The following is a 5,910-nucleotide window of genomic DNA, read 5'->3' as shown; positions in this document are numbered from 1 at the left end:
GCAGTAGAGTTTTACTCATTGCTTGTGAGCATTTGCTTTCATTTGTTTGGTTTTTTCTTTATAAATTGCCAAAATTCAACCCTATTATTGCAAGCTTCCAGAAATCCTCTTTGTTGTTTGCATTATTCCATTCCCAATTTCATTCCCTTTCAACAGTCAGAAGTAACTAACTGGGAGGAAATTATTAGATGTGCAACAACAAAATCTGTTTTCCTCCAGAAAACAAAATGGTTGATGTGTTCTCTGATTTTGCATTTGATTACATATGTAGTGTCTGTAATGGAGGATAAAATGTAAGGACAGGAAGGCTCATTTGCAGGGTGCTACAGAGGCCTCTCTGTGCCTTTAGCATTTGTTTAGTCCTGAGAATGGGCTGGAAATTCCCGGGCTCTGTGATTTGAGGTGGTAAATAAATCATAGCAAAATGACAGTGTATCATTAGATGTTGTATCCCACCTCAAATCTAATGCTACACTGTCATTTTGTTATGATTTATTTCCCTTTTTGTGCCAGAATAATCTGTTTGATACAGGCCCTTTCAAACTGTTCAAAAGGGAGCTTTTAATGTTGCCTTTTTATTGCTTTATTCAGACAGGTGGAACTTCTTATACCTGTGTAGTTTGAACAATGTGAAATTATCCTCTAGCAAGGGCACTGTGAAATAGCAGAATTTCCTAACAAAAAAGCACCATGTGGGCCTCTGCACTGTAGAATCACTAAGGTGAAAAATGGTGAAATTTGGCTCTGCTCTAGCTTTATAGCCTTTGGAGGGTTTAGATATAGCTGCTGTCACAGAGATGGAGTGTTTGCCAGTGGAACAAAGTAAGAATAGCCTTCTTCAGAAACCATGGAGACAGCAAACTCATAGCTTATAAAGTGTAAATAAGTATATTGCCTGTTTCTTAATTACTGGTCTGTGGGACTGATTTGAATCTCATTCTCTTCCCCACAGATGTAATTTCACTCAGAGCAGAATGAGTGCTGACAGAGCCAGTGTAGTTACCATGGGTCAAGTCAGGACTTCTCATCTGAATTTGGACAGGCAGACTTTCATTTGAACCTCTCAGGATGGATGCAGGGCAGTGCTGCCAGGGGTGAGTCAGGGTATTTTCAGGTTGAAGTTCAGGGATATCTCTCAGTTGCTCCTGCTGATGGACCTAACTCCTGTGTGGGGACAGCTCATGGCTTTGTAGCCATTGGGCCTGGCCCTTAGAGTGGGAGTGTTTGTTGGGTCCTTGCTATTCTCTGGGAATCTTGTGCAAGGAAAACAATTTAATATGTCTGGTAGCTTGTGTTATGTTGGAGTTCTCCTCTATGTTAATTCTTTTTTAATTTGGAGACGGTCCTGCCATTGTAACTGATGTTGCACAGATTAAATTAAAAAACTGGTGACCCAACTGCCACCCCCGAGGGACAGCCTGTGCTCTTGTCCCCTGTCTGTGTCACACATGGCTGAGGTGAATAATCTCAGGTACACAGGCTTCCTTTGGTGCTCAGGAGAAATGTCTCTGTGGCCAGGAACACAAACATTTCAGGGAGAGAGCATGAGCTCAGCTCTGACAGGGCTGAAAAGCAATTTTCAGGAGGGAGTTGGTACCTTGCACTGCCTGGACAAAAGGACCTGTGGGACTGAGCAGCCCACTCAGTGAGGAACAGTTTGTAATGAGTGTTGCATGCAGCCTCCTGCACAAACACACACACACAAACATATGCTTGGAGACTGTTAAAGCTGACTTTTCTGCCTGAGCAGGTTACAGGTGATTTGCTGTGTGAAGCCAATTCAGGTCTGCCTTCCTTCTCTCCTCCCTGAGTCTCTCCTGCTGCTCTGCAGTCAGCTCCCTCTGTTCTTAAAAATCCCCACATCCTGAAAAGGCACTGAGCTGAGGGTGTGAAACTGTAGCAGCACTGTAAAGGAATTTATTCATGTTTACATGTGTGTGCTGTTATTCCTCAGTACTTGTAGGCAGTGAATGAAATTTTTAGCAAGACTGTGCAGTGCTGCAGCCTCTCACAATGAGAGAACTGGAATGCTGGCAGAGGTTGCCCTGAGAGGTAGTGGATGCCTTATCCCTGTAAACATTCAAGGTCAGGTTGGAAAGGGCTCTCAGCTACCTGATCTGGTTGAAGATGTCGCAGGGGGTCCGACTATCAGACCTTTTTTGGACACTTCCAACCCCAACCAAATCATTCCTTGGTTCCATTTCAAGCAGCTCCCTGGAAAGAGAGCTGGCACTACCGGGTGCTGCAGGGACTTGCTGTGGGAGGTGCCAAGGGAAAGGGTTGAATGATGCTGTCAGCAGGACTCCAGCAGGTTTATTTTCTTTATCCTATTTACATGAACTGCCACAAGGACAGAATTAAATCAAGCTGCATTAAGGCTATGTGACCTTACACTAGAGAAGCTAGAATTTTTCTCAAAATACAACCTTTCAGTTGTAGTTTAGTGGTGAAAATAACATTAATTCTTTAAGAAAACTCACCAGACTTTCAGGCAAAATGCAGCCAGAGACTCCAGGAAGCAGTTTCATGGAGTACCAGCAGCTGAGGTGTGCTACCACCTGTGTGCACAAGTGTACCGAGTACTGCCGTGCTGGTCCCTGTGCTAGAGGCAAAAGAACAGCCCCCCAGCCATAAACTGCTGACTTTTGACTTTGCAAATTCAGTGAGCTGCGACTTTGCAACAGAAAATTAGAATTCAGAACTTTTGTTAGGCTTTCAGAGGGGGTGGCCGGGCGGTGCCACACGTACCGCGCAGGGGCTGTGCTGCTCCGTGGCATCCACGTGGCAGCGGGCGCGGCGCGGAGGGCTCGGGCACAGCTGCTCCTGCCCGTCCGTTCCTGGGTGCATCGTGCAGCTCCAGGTGCCGCCGCTTGGGAACGGGCTGAAAAGGATCCCCCGCATTTTATTTTTCGTGTAGAAAGGGTGTGTGGGCAGAGCGGCTGCTGGGGATGGAGAAGTGTGAAGGAGACAGGAGAAAAACCCGTATAGATTAAATGTGTTGCCAGAAAACCAGGGCATCACGGCGGTAGCGTGGCCGAGCGGTCTAAGGCGCTGGATTAAGGCTCCAGTCTCTTCGGGGGCGTGGGTTCGAATCCCACCGCTGCCAATAGCGCTTTTTTTGCGCCGCAGCCCCGCGCCGCCGCCCCCTAGCGGCGGCGGCGGTCGGGAGAGCATTGTGGGTAGGAGGAGGCGCCGCGTCCCCACGTGCCGGCCCGGGGGCCACCAACATGGCGGCTGCCTGACCGCTGCCCCGCCGCCACCGACACGGGGAGCGGGGGAGCGGCGCCGCCGCCGCCCGCCCGGCCCGCACACAGGTACGCCGGGCCGCGCTGTTTTTGCGCCTCCCGGGGCGCCCCGGCGCAAGGGACCCTGCGGGCGGTGGCGGGGGAGGAGCGCGGCCTGGGCTGGGGTGGGCTCTGCCCGTCCCGCGGGGACGGCGGAGCCGAGACTGCGAGGACTCGGCACGGCGGGGGCAGCGGGGGCGCGGGGCCGCAGCGCCCTGACAGGACCCGGCACGGGCCGGGGTGCGTACAGGCCGGGCCGGGTCCGGCCGCAGCCGCGGCCCCTCGGCTCCCGCAGCAGCCCCGGGGGATGCCGGCCGCTCCTCCGGGGGCTGTGAGCGGCGGCCCCGCCGGTGCCACCGGGGCCCGCAGCCCCGCGCCTTCCCCCCGGGGAGGGCTCGGCGCACCCGCCCCGGAGTGTAGCGGCTGCCCCTGCGTGGCACCGGCTCTGCGGGGCCGCAGCCCAGCCCAGCCGTCCCGCCCGGGGGGATTCGCCTCGTCCCCGCGGTCGGGGCGGCTCGGGCGGCTCGCTCTGGCCTCTCCGGGGCCTTTCCCCCAGCCCAGCGCTGCTGGGTCGGGGCAGGGCGGGCGCCAGGGGCGCGGAGCCGCGTCCGGCGGGAGCGCTGGCCGCGGGGAGCACGGGACGGGCACCGCGACCTGCCCCGGTGGTGTCACACAGTGACCCCTGCCCTGGCAGCACGGCCTGGCACTGCCGCACACGGCGGGAGGTGGTAAAGAAAGGTTCGTGCTTGATACATAACCTGGTAAAACCCCAAAGGTGTGCTGCGGTGACATCACCTCCAGAGAGAGGTCCTGCTGCAGAGGAGCCCTCTTGGCTTCACTGCCAGGGGATGACTGTGCAAAGCTGCTTGCAGGCGAGGAGAAAATGAAGCAAGTAATTGGGTCAAAATGGTAATTGCCATAAATGTATGGAAGGTGCTTTAGCTTCTTCTGGCAGGTTCCATTTTACTGTATGCCATGGGCCACCCTGAGCTACAGGGCTGCTCTGAGCCCCTTCTAGAGGTGCCCGGGTGCCAGAGGTAATGTGGTAGTGATTCAGGAGATGGCACTTTTTCCATGCTGCCGTTTCAGCATTTATACTTTCAGGCACTGATCCAGCAGGAATTCTTGGCCTTTCTTTCACATTGCATGATTATATGAAGTGTATTTCGGGTTTTAGTGTTAGCACTTTGGGGTCCATTATTACTGACAAATTTAGGTAAAAATGAAATATTGGAGCATTTCTTACAGGCCTGACTAAAAGTCTGTGTGTCAAATGATGTGCAAATTTGCAATTTACCTTCTTGCAGATATTTTGGCAGTAAAATAAAATTAAATCTATAATACTCAAATGCCTTTCTAAGCTCAGAGTGAGATGCAGGATTCAGTTGCTTCATCACTGATTTTTACAGTTCTTTAGCCACAACATTTTTCTTCATTGGTTCTGTGTTGATGGTGTTATGGGCAGCTAATGAGCAGTTTCATGGATTGGTCCTTGCATTGGTCACTTTGCAGGAGAAATGAGAAGATTTATATCTCTTGCCCTCCTGTGAGCTGATAATTCACATTATACTTTGAGTTGCACCTTAAAGGAAAGTCCTTAAAACAAAAAGGTTCTACCAAAAGAAGTTTGAACCTGCTGACCATATTTGCTTTCTCTTAATGTTTGATTCCATTCTGTAACTCCTGTGGTATCATAAATATATGTATATGAGAAGCGTGGAAATTAGCACTATGTATGCATATATCAGACATAGGATTGTGTCTGCATGCCTTCCTTGTGATTCAGAGGATTTCTTCCAGTTGCATGAGTATTATAAGTTGTGCTGGGACACACTGCTTCCTATTTATAGATGTGTCAGTCTCACTTTCCAGTAAAAGGATCTGTAGTCATGCTTTGTCTTTACAGGACTAAGAGAAAAATGTAGTTTCTGTAACACAGCATTTCCCCTGAGTAGTGACAGGTGGAGTCACAAAAAGATTTTGTGTATAATTGCACAGGCAGTGTTCAGTGTGGGGCCAGAGACCAGATCCTTCAGGCTGTTTCTCTGTCCCTCCTTAGCCCAGGGAATCTTGATTTCTCCTCTCAAAAGTGCAATAACTTTCTCAGGAGAGGGAGAAGGAGCCTAGCAGATGTTTGGCATGCAGGCTGTCAGGAAGGGAAGGGTGGTTCCCGGATCTCTCAGGGGTGTGAGGAAGGAAGGTTTGGACTCAGGTGTCCCACCTTTGGGTGTTTCCACATGTCCTCACACACCTTGGGCATCCTCCCACCATCAGCTCTGTGCTGGGTGCAGACTGCAGTTGTTCCATGTCTGCAGAGCTGTCAGGTGTTGGGACACCTGGGGACATGAGCAGGGAAAGCAGAAATGGAACTGACAAACTTCATTGCTTTAAAACATATCAGTGTGTGTTTCTGGGAGGAACTGGATGCCTGATCACAGAAAACACTGATACCAGTCAGATATCACATACTCAGGGTTTTGCTCACAGCCCAGCCTGTGGTTAAGGTACTGGCTTTTTGCTGTGAAGATGTTCTGCATTTCTACAAAATAATTTCAGATAGGAATCTGAAATACTGAGGCATAAATTTTCAAATACAAATGTATGATGCAAGGACTCTGGGACATGC

At 50.6% G+C, this 5,910-nt stretch overlaps 1 protein-coding gene and 1 non-coding gene across 2 annotated transcripts in view; both read left to right on the top strand.

Annotated features, from left to right (window-relative positions):
- Window positions 1-3,024: 3,024 nt before the first annotated feature.
- TRNAL-AAG (transfer RNA leucine (anticodon AAG)) lies at window positions 3,025-3,106 on the top strand. Its single transcript has one exon. It is a non-coding gene; the product is annotated as a tRNA-Leu (tRNA).
- A 112-nt stretch (window positions 3,107-3,218) lies between these two features.
- POLR3E (RNA polymerase III subunit E) overlaps window positions 3,219-5,910 on the top strand; it is a 28,014-nt gene continuing 25,322 nt past the window's right edge. Inside the window, exon 1 of the mRNA XM_058035708.1 lies at window positions 3,219-3,314. The gene's annotated coding sequence lies outside the window, so the exon portion shown is untranslated. The remainder of the gene's footprint in view (window positions 3,315-5,910) is intronic.

This window comes from Melospiza georgiana, chromosome 16 (assembly GCF_028018845.1).
Source record: "Melospiza georgiana isolate bMelGeo1 chromosome 16, bMelGeo1.pri, whole genome shotgun sequence".
In the NCBI taxonomy this organism is placed as follows: Eukaryota; Metazoa; Chordata; class Aves; order Passeriformes; family Passerellidae; genus Melospiza; species Melospiza georgiana.
This window is presented reverse-complemented; position numbering and strand designations above follow the sequence as displayed.